General features: G+C 46.4%; 1 long non-coding RNA gene across 1 annotated transcript; it reads right to left on the reverse strand.

Moving 5' to 3' along the window:
* Window positions 1-1411: 1411 nt before the first annotated feature.
* On the reverse strand, window positions 1412-8777 carry LOC123801852 (uncharacterized). Its single transcript, XR_006782344.2, has 3 exons — window positions 5926-8777; window positions 3465-3546; window positions 1412-3311 (listed from the first exon to the last, which is right to left on the reverse strand). It is a non-coding gene; the product is annotated as an uncharacterized LOC123801852 (long non-coding RNA).
* Window positions 8778-9317: the final 540 nt, after the last annotated feature.

Consider the following 9317-nt stretch of genomic DNA (forward strand, 5'->3'; position numbering starts at 1 on the left):
TGCTGTGCTGTGGCCCATCGGTGGGCATCTTCTTGTCCGTGCAGCTCACCCTGGAAATCTGAACTCAGAAACATGCTGAGAGAAGGAGGTGGGTAGAAATGGAAGCAGACGTTGCAAGTGAAGATAGAGAAAAGCAGCTGCTGAGCACCAGGACGAAGACCCCTGAGCACTGCTTGTTCTAGGGTTCTAGTGTCTTGAAGCCTGCTCTTCCTGGGGCCAGGCCTTTCCTCCATCACTGAGCACACGTATCCTTACGATAAACCATCCGGTATTTGAAATACCTCAAGTAGATCTCTTTTCCTTGCAAACAAATTATAATGAAACAACAACAAAAACGAAAATGCATAACCTGACTCCAGCCTACCTTTCCACACTCATCTCTTAGCTTCTTACTTCTCACTGGATATAAGGCCACGTAGCCACACCAGCTGCCTTCTCACCTCTAAACACATCCTGTGTCGTCACGCTTTAGAGCCTTTGTTCATGCTATCACTTAGCCTGGAATGTCCTCCCACCCACCTCACATAATCCTCATGGACCTCAGGTGGGGTGGACATGGTAGGACTTCAGCCAGATCCCTGTTACTATTTCTGCACACCTGACCCTCAACTTCTGTGTGCTTTGGTTTGTAATGGTCCACGCCTGCAACAACCTTCAGAGCCCCTTCAGAGAGGCTCTAGCTGCTGGAGCAAATCTGCCCGTAAATTCTTCCCAACCCTGTCCATCATGGCCTTTAGCCAATGACCGGCTAATGTAAGACTATGAAAGTCCGGTTCCTTTGCCTGGAAGCAGGGGCAAACTTTGAGGTATAAATTATTCCCTAGGAAATTGAGTCTATAGTCTATAGCCCCCCCTTAGCATCGGGCTAATCTACTCTCCATGGGTCTTGGCCAGAAATCTCATCCTTGCTTGGGTCTTCTCCTGACCCTCTCTTCTTTTCTCTACACTCCTTTTTCAGGTCTTCCCAGGAACACTTCCTTAAGAAATCACTTGTCCACTCACCTCCTTCTGGGGAACCCAAGCTAAGACACGGGGTAGACATTATTTCCCTAGATTCCCTTGGCAGTTCCCTTCTGCCCCTGTAATTCCACCACAACATGACTACAACAGCAGCATACTTACTGCTTTCCATGAGTTTCTCAGAGGGGATGGGTTTGTCTTGCTGATGTTTATTTCCCTGGTGCTTAGCACAATCCTTGAAAACCATTAAAAAAAATGTATCTGTTGTGCAACTATCTACAATAGCCCTAGAGCCATAGAAGAGAAAAATTACATAAAGTTACTGACTTCGAAGAGCCTCTGGGCTTCAGATTTCTTATATTTGAGAAGGTGATTATCTCTAAGTTTCCCCCAATCTATGATCTTATATTTGAGCAGGATGATGACAATTTCTCATAATCAGGCCTGCCATTTAGTGTCTCATATGCAAGAAAGGCTTAAACACCTGAGTAGTTATCTTTTACCTCTGAATCAAGGTATCTGATTATCCAGCAACAACTTCTAAACTTTCAATTTTATAAATGCCTATCTATGACTCGAAGGGGTACAAAAATATTTTGAAAACTCAAACTCACAAATTCATTTCTTAGTTTATTATCCAACAAATATTTATTGAATGACTACTGTGCCCGAGGCACTGTAAGCAACAGGGTGATAAAACAGGCTTGGAAATACAACAGTATTTTTTATAAATAGATATATTTAAATCTAACAGTTTACTGTTATGCTTTCATACACATTAACTCAATGCCTAACAAAATTGTGAGGTCATGAATATGCATTTTTTCCAGGCTCCATAGCCAGGTGGAGGGGCTCACACAAGATCCCACAGTCACTAAATGAAGAGCTTGAGCTCACGAGGTCCCTGGCTTCAGACCTCCTGCCATTTCCACTCCACCACGTTGCTTTCCTTCACAAAACAGCTGCAAGTGTCAGCCTTCCCCACATTTTCTCGTTTGTTGTAGCACCAGAGCTAAAGGTCACCTTGAAATGTCCCAGAACATCACCCTTTCCCATGGGCCTTTTTAAATGATACATGTTGAAAATACCTACTTAATAAGGTAAATACTGCTTGTATTCATTCAAGCTCTATTAAGTCTTCGCAAATAATGTGATTTTATTCCTAAGGAGAAGTGACACATTCTTCGTTGGGCACACGTACCAACTGAATAGAAATGTAGGAGCTTATAATAGATCACACCTGTAAATAAAGTTATATCTTTACAGATGAATCCAGTTATAATAATAAGTCATACATAAGGATACATTTAGTTATAGAAATCTAAACATATGTTTATATGAGATGCCAACATATTTCTAGATAATGGTATCTGGCAAGAGCACAAAAAGCTTTAAAGCATTTGTTATTTATTCCCAGGAAACCAGGATCAGGTTCAGAGCATTCAAAGAGTAAGGTGGGGGAAAATGACATAAAATGTAAGTAAACACAAAAACATCAACACAATAAAAATAACCAATGAGCTATTGAGCAACATACATAGGGGGTCAGCTCTGTCAGCCCCCACAAAGTGGATAAAAGTTTTAATCTATGTCAGAATGAAAGAAAAAAAAAACCAACCTGAGCTTTGGGAGACTGGGTGGGAGTGGAGCTATGGATATACAGAGGGACAAGGATGCCAGCTTTGTAAAGGGGGAGGCCAAAATTTTTAAGGAAATAAGAACTAAGGCTTTTGTGATTAGAAGGTCAAGAAATGCAAATATTATGTTTGCGAAGATGCCTCAATAGCAATGAAGTTGCTTGTTTGGTGACAAAGAAAGACCCAATTGCAGCACTATCACAGTTGAAGGCTTTCCAGAGTGAGGCACATAACCCCTGACTGAATGGTCTGAATGCCATGGGCAGGGCCTGCCCACCATGGGCCACCCTATAGCATGATGTGGACCTGACCTTCCATTGGAGGATACCCCAAATATCCAAATCTTTTGGTCTTTTCTCTTTGGTCAGTTTCCCCTGAAAAGGATTTTCCAGTCTCCTACCTGGGGTATTGGGTAGAAGCCTAGCTTCCAGAAACCTGGGAGCCAATAGGGAGAAAGGGGTTTGTGAAATCCTACCATGCAGTATGCAAACTTTAAGCTGCTGCTTCCACCAGTGTCTCTTCCCAGGCTTTGGCTGTAGCTGGCATGTCTGAATCCAGAGCTTTCCTGGTTTGCAGTCTGCAGAGTATGTTTTACTCAGAAAGTCTGCTGAGGTCAGAGACGAGCGGTCATGCAGCCGAGCAGGGAGGTGGCCGCCCTTCTTTCTTCTGTACTCAGTGGCACCCAGCACTCGTACCTTTATTCTTTCTGGGATTCTGCAATGGGAACTGTCTCACATCTTATGGACTTCCCACTGCCACCCCTCCACCCCACTCTGCTCCCATGTCACCCTACCCCACCCCCAGACACTGGGTTTCAGATTTCTCTGCTATGCCAGGCCATTTATTGCTCATCCATCCAGTTTTCACCTTCCAAATTTTGTTTGAGATCCTCACTCTCCTTTTCTTTCTCCTTGTAGGTTTATCCTTCTTCATTCCTCTGCTTTTGTTTCTAGAGAGAAATAAACATATGTATGCGATTCCCCGCATTCAATCAGAAGTACAATGATTTAAGGCTCCGCTGCAGATGTGTAAAGAAAGATTTGCAAAGGCATAATCAAGTGAACCTGGCAAGATCATAAGCCACCGCCACAAAAGCAGCTTTGAGTTCAAGGGTAGTTTTCATCATGCTTATGCCAGCTCGCAGGGGCTTTCTGAAACACAAGCTTGGGGCAAAAGGTTTCCACGTTCTGCTTGTGGCAGGACATGCAGGGGGCACAGCAGGTGTGAATGGATTCAGGCCCAGGCCCAGGCTCCTTACTAGCTGTGTGATGTTGTGCGAGTCGCTGACCCCTTCAGTTTCTTTGGAAAATAGATTCAATCGTATCTCCTTCACTGGGGAACGAAAATGAATGAGCTCGTGCACGCGAAAGAGAGCCGCACAGTGCCGGGCACACAGCCACGCAGTCCCCAGCAATCGAACCTGATTCTTTCGTAGCCCCTGGAACAAAATGCGGGCCCAGTGGGCATCTGTTCGTCTCTGTTTACTGCTCTTTGCCCCAGTAGAAAAGGGGTTATAGGGAAAGAAGAATAGAGCAATAAATCACACGTGCTGTAACCTTCCAAGTCTGGAGAACACCGCCCCAGGCCAATTCCCGCACCGTCCAGTGAAGGGTGTGGGGCTTCCTTTCTCATCCACGTCACGTGCCAGCAGGCTGCCGGGCTCTGCTTGCCACAGTGGAGAGTGAGACTTGGCGGGGCTTAGTTAGATGTTTTCTAAACCCTGCAAGCATGATCCTACCCCTGAGGGTATGGGTCAAATGACCTGTGAGGAGAGGAGAAAGGGAAAAGCAAGGCATTCCATATTCATGTGACTCTTGACCCACTTAAAGGTCACTCCGCAAGCTGCATCACCCCTTCCTGGGAACACTTAGCACCTGACTCTTGAGGGAATGGTTGGCCTCTTCCTTGTGATTTAATTAGTTACCCACGGGGTGGTTGGCTGAAAGCCCACATTCCATACAATTTCATAGCTGGAAGGAACCTTCAAGATCACCCACCCAGCTCTGTAACATCCGCAAGTAGTCGTTCGCCTTGTCTGGACCCCTCCAGCGAAAGGACATTTAATAACTCTGAGGGGAAGCTATGCTGTCTGTGGATAGCTCTGAGAACTGCAAACTTCTCATTTCAGTCAGTTCATTCCCTCGCTGATTTTTTTTTAAACATTTCAAAAGGTTAGGAACAGCAGAGAACATTGGACTCCATCTCTGTTATCGGGAAGCTGATGAGGAAAGAGATAGACACTAACCAAGCATCGAGAACTCTAGAAGTGGGAGGAATGCGATGAGTGCTACAGAAGTAAAAGCACGGGGTGGTCTGGGCACACGCGTCTAGGGCACTGGTTCCCAATTAGATTAGAGGAGGGGAGGGCAATTTAACCCCCAGGGGACAATTGGCAGCCTCCGGAGACATTTGTTATTGTCACAACTGAATGAATGCTGCCAGTATCCAGTGGAAAGAGGCCAGGGACGCTGCTAGACATTCTACAACACACAACCTTCTACCACGAAGAATTATTCTGCCCAAAATAGTGCCACTTAAAGAGACCTAATCTAGAGAATTTAAGGAATAATTCAGGCTCCCTGTTCTAAGGAAGTGAAGTGAAGTATAAGCCGTAACCCAAAGGAGGAGTCATAGTTATCCACATAGAGGGTTCTAGAAATGCAAAGAGAACTGCAAGGGCATTTAGCATAGCCAGAAGCTGGAGGAGGAAGGTAATCTGGGGATTGGATTTATGACTCAGCCCAGTTCTACCCAACAGGATCTCACAGGGCAAGCTCAGTCCTCCTTCCTCAGGAGGATCCTGCATGGGTCTGAGGACAGCCGTGCTGGCCTTGTTAAAATTTCTCTTCAGGAAACCTTTTGGTGTTTCTCCAACAGACAGCTCTGGGACTCTCCAATCACAGTTGCATCTTGTTTGCCTCTCCCCCTGATTCAGGGCCATGCTGACAACGAAGGCATCCCACCAGGTGTGAGAGGATGGACATGGAGACGTGTAGGCCCATCACCATTTCCAGAGGCGCAGACAGGATCGTGAGGCTATTTCCCTAGGGGGGTTTTCTCTGGGTAGAAGGAATCAACCCTGTAGGCACATCAAGTTTCTCACACTCATATGGAAAATGAACCCTGGCTATGTTTGACCTTGAGCGTTCCCGGCCCTGGCCTGAAAAACTTGGCTGAAAATCTGTGCACGCGGAGTGAGCTGGCCAGATGCAAGTCTTCAGACCTAACTCCAGGGTCAGGAAGGAAGAGGAGGCGGGGAGAGAAGGAAGGACTTTCTCCTTATACTAGGCCTGACCTTTAGCCTTTCCAACCAAGAGTGCACACCCACCTGGAACAGCCACGTCCAGGCTGCACACCTCTGTCCGATGCTCCGTCAGCCTCTTTCCTGACCAGGGCCAGTCTCCACAGACTCACGGCAAGGCTGCTTAGGACAGCACACAGGAGTCAGTTTGGGTTCCAGAGGTAGGAAGGGGAGCAGGGAGTAGAGCAACAGGAATAGCTTTCTCCTCCTGAGGTAGAGGAGGCTAGGTTAAGGTCAGCCCTGGGGTACAGGGGAAGCAGCATGGAGGGCTGCTTGTGAAAAGTACCCAAGACCTAGGAGCCACAAGGTGGCTGTATGGGACAATCTCTGTTCACACAGAGAGGCCTACCATGCAATTACTTCTGTGATCCAAGTTAACTTACCAATGGCCAATGTAGACTCATCATCGAAACCAGCAATTATTCTTTCTTCAAGTGTTTTGAGTGTGTTTTGCTTTTATTATTATTATTATTGTTTAAGCTGTCAAGGGATAGAAATTACTGGTGGGGATATGTGTCCTACATTTGAACTGATGCCTTCATTCATTAATTTTGAGTAGGCTCAGTTCACTAAGTCAGTTTAACTCAACAGACAAATACTGATCGTCCCCAATGTGTCAGGCCCTGTGTTACTTACTGGGAGGGACAAAGATGAACAGGAAATGTATCGCCAAGGCAGAAAATGCCCTCATATAAGATGGCTAAGTTAAACCATAGAGGAACAAATTCTAAAGGTCATAGAGGAAAGAGACAGTCATTCTGAGAAGGGAAGTCAAAGATATCATGGGAAAGGGAGCATGTGAGCTGGGTCTTGGATGAGGAGGAGGATTTTGATGGAGGATTTTGTATATGGAAGGAAGAGATGGGGAGAAACATAGGAGACAGATCCAGTGTGCATAATGGGGACGGGCTTTCTTTTTCCAGCCGGTTAGGTTGACGTGGTTTATGCCAGAAGAGCTTCATCAAAGAGACTTGGGTATGTTTTCTTATAGCAGAGACTGTGCCTGTTTCTCCATGGGCTCTGAGACCTTCCTGGTGGTGACACCTGTTTCCCCACAAATCTCCTGTCTGACTGGAACCATATGTCAGGTTCCATTTCACCTTGCCTTGTGCAATCCTGGTGAAGATAAGGGCCTAGTTCTGTGGTTTCCACCCTAACTGGCCACCCAATTCACCTCAAGAACTTCTGAAATATATATGCTGGCATGTCCAGACTTCTTAAAATGCTAGGCTATGGCCCAAGTAACTGAATTTTTTAACAAGCTTCCCAGATTTTTCTGACATCTATCAAGGATTCAGAACCACTGGCTTGATTGGAAGGCTGGGGTCCAGTGAAGATGCCTGTTCCCTCATGACAGTTTTACCCATGGCCACAGGGCCCAATCATATTTGACATTTGAAAAAATGTTGTTGAATGAAGATAGTTGGACCTCATTCAACGTCAGGAGCAGACAAGTAGACCCGTCATGTATATTCTAGTCCTGCTTCTCACTTTTCTCTATGACCTTGAGCAAATCCTTAAACTTCTTCTCCCTTCCTTTCCTCACCTGACAACTGGAGACTACAGTCGTTTGCCATAAATGGTATGGAAATGGAATAAGATAGTGTTTGAAATGAGTGCATCGTAAAGCAAAGGCATCTATACATAGTTTGTTGTAAAGCATGATTATTAACTCCCCCGCTTCTAGCTGCTTGTGGGCAAGGGGTACCATCTCATTCCCCTAGAAGGAGCCATCAGGCGGGGCTCTACACACAATAGTCCATAGCGGGCACCTCAACAAATGAAAATCCACTGAGCTAAGGCTGTCCTCTTCCGAGACACTAAAATATCCCCTTTGTCTGAGGGTAATAACTGCAATTACTGTTTAATTAAGAAAGACTTCCAAGGAAGAATAATCAATTTGCAAATCACATTGGGTAAAAAGCAGATGAAGAATTGCTCCACCATCATGGCCGCCGACGCATACTAAGTGAGCGGAGAGTCCCAGTACACATGCCTGCCTGCCCACTCTCACTGCCTTTGCAGATTTAGTCTCCAGAGTTCACCCAAGTTGTCAGCTCAGGGAATTTTGATGCATCGGTGTATTTCTTGGGTCAGGGGCCAAACCCACTGGGTAGAACACTGTCCCTTTATCAGTGGAAGAAATGATCAATCTGAAAAAGAATATATAATTCATGACCAAATAGAGCAAAGCATTAAATCAGGAAGCCGACACCAGCCCAATTTATGACATTGCTTTACTAAGTGTATTCCCCACTGTGTCATCCAACAGCCCATCTTGATCTAAAAACACCTGCTTTGGAGAATGGGTCTCTCTTCAGTGCTGGGGAGAAAGCAAATCTCCTCAATCAGCAGCCATTTCTGTTGATGGAAAACCTTGTGGCCCTACGCCAACAACATATAAAAGTAAATAAAATTGAAGTGCAGGTCTGAAAGAAACAGCGACACGGTATGGCTACATTAAAATATTTATGCCCTCGGACTTCTAGACATCCATTATCTACAGTATGTTAATAAGAATGCTCAACTGACCTTGGCTGGGACACAAAACTTCCAGAGCCCTGCAAAACCACTCTGTCCTCCCACATGCCTTTGGTTACGGAGAAATACACAAGGGAGAAGGGGAACAGAAAAACTCCCAGCCTGGGCTCCTGGGGGCAACTCGTGACCGGGAGCAGCGTGTGGGTCCCGGGTGTCTGCCGATAATGAGTGGGGTGACACTGGGAGGTGGCTTTGCCTCTCTAGGCTCCTGTCTCTGCTCGTGTGCACTCTAAAAGGGTGGCGGGAGATCAGGGAGGCCCAAACCTGGCTAATCGCTTTCAGATTTGAGATGAGATATTTGAGCACACACATGGCCAGACCCCACCCCAGACTTCTTCAGCATCAGAAACGGGCGGCCACCCCACTCCTCGCCACCCACCCACCCCCACCCCGTTCCAGAAGATCCAAGAGCGAATGGAATCCTGGCATTGAACTCTGAACTGCCCTCCCCTGTAACAGGTTGTGGCCAAGTCCTATCGGTGACATTTCTAGCTCACCTGAGAAAAACTTCGAATGTTTCTCATTGCCTAAGGAATCAGGGGCTCTGGATTGGATTCAGACTCACGGTGTGACATTCACCGCCGCCCTTCGTGGTCTGGCTGCCGTCTACTCTCCTGGCTCATTCCCTCGCCACCAACTGTGCTCTTGCAACTTATTCCCGGCACAAGTCATTTTATTCCAGACCTCCGCACACTTACACAGGCAATCCTCATTTCCCAGATGCTCTCCCCGCTCCTCAAAATCCGTGGTCCTCTCTTCAGGACCCTGGTTTAGCGTCTGCTTCCCTGATTGCTCGTCTTTTCCGTGGCACTGTTGTCGGGTACACCTGACTGGGTCTCCCGCCAGACTCTGAGTTCTCCTCCTGTCTTTCTCGTGAT

The sequence above is a fragment of the Ursus americanus genome, chromosome 36 (assembly GCF_024610735.1).
Source record: "Ursus americanus isolate L20-20 chromosome 36, mUrsAme1.1.p, whole genome shotgun sequence".
Classification (NCBI taxonomy): Eukaryota; Metazoa; Chordata; class Mammalia; order Carnivora; family Ursidae; genus Ursus; species Ursus americanus.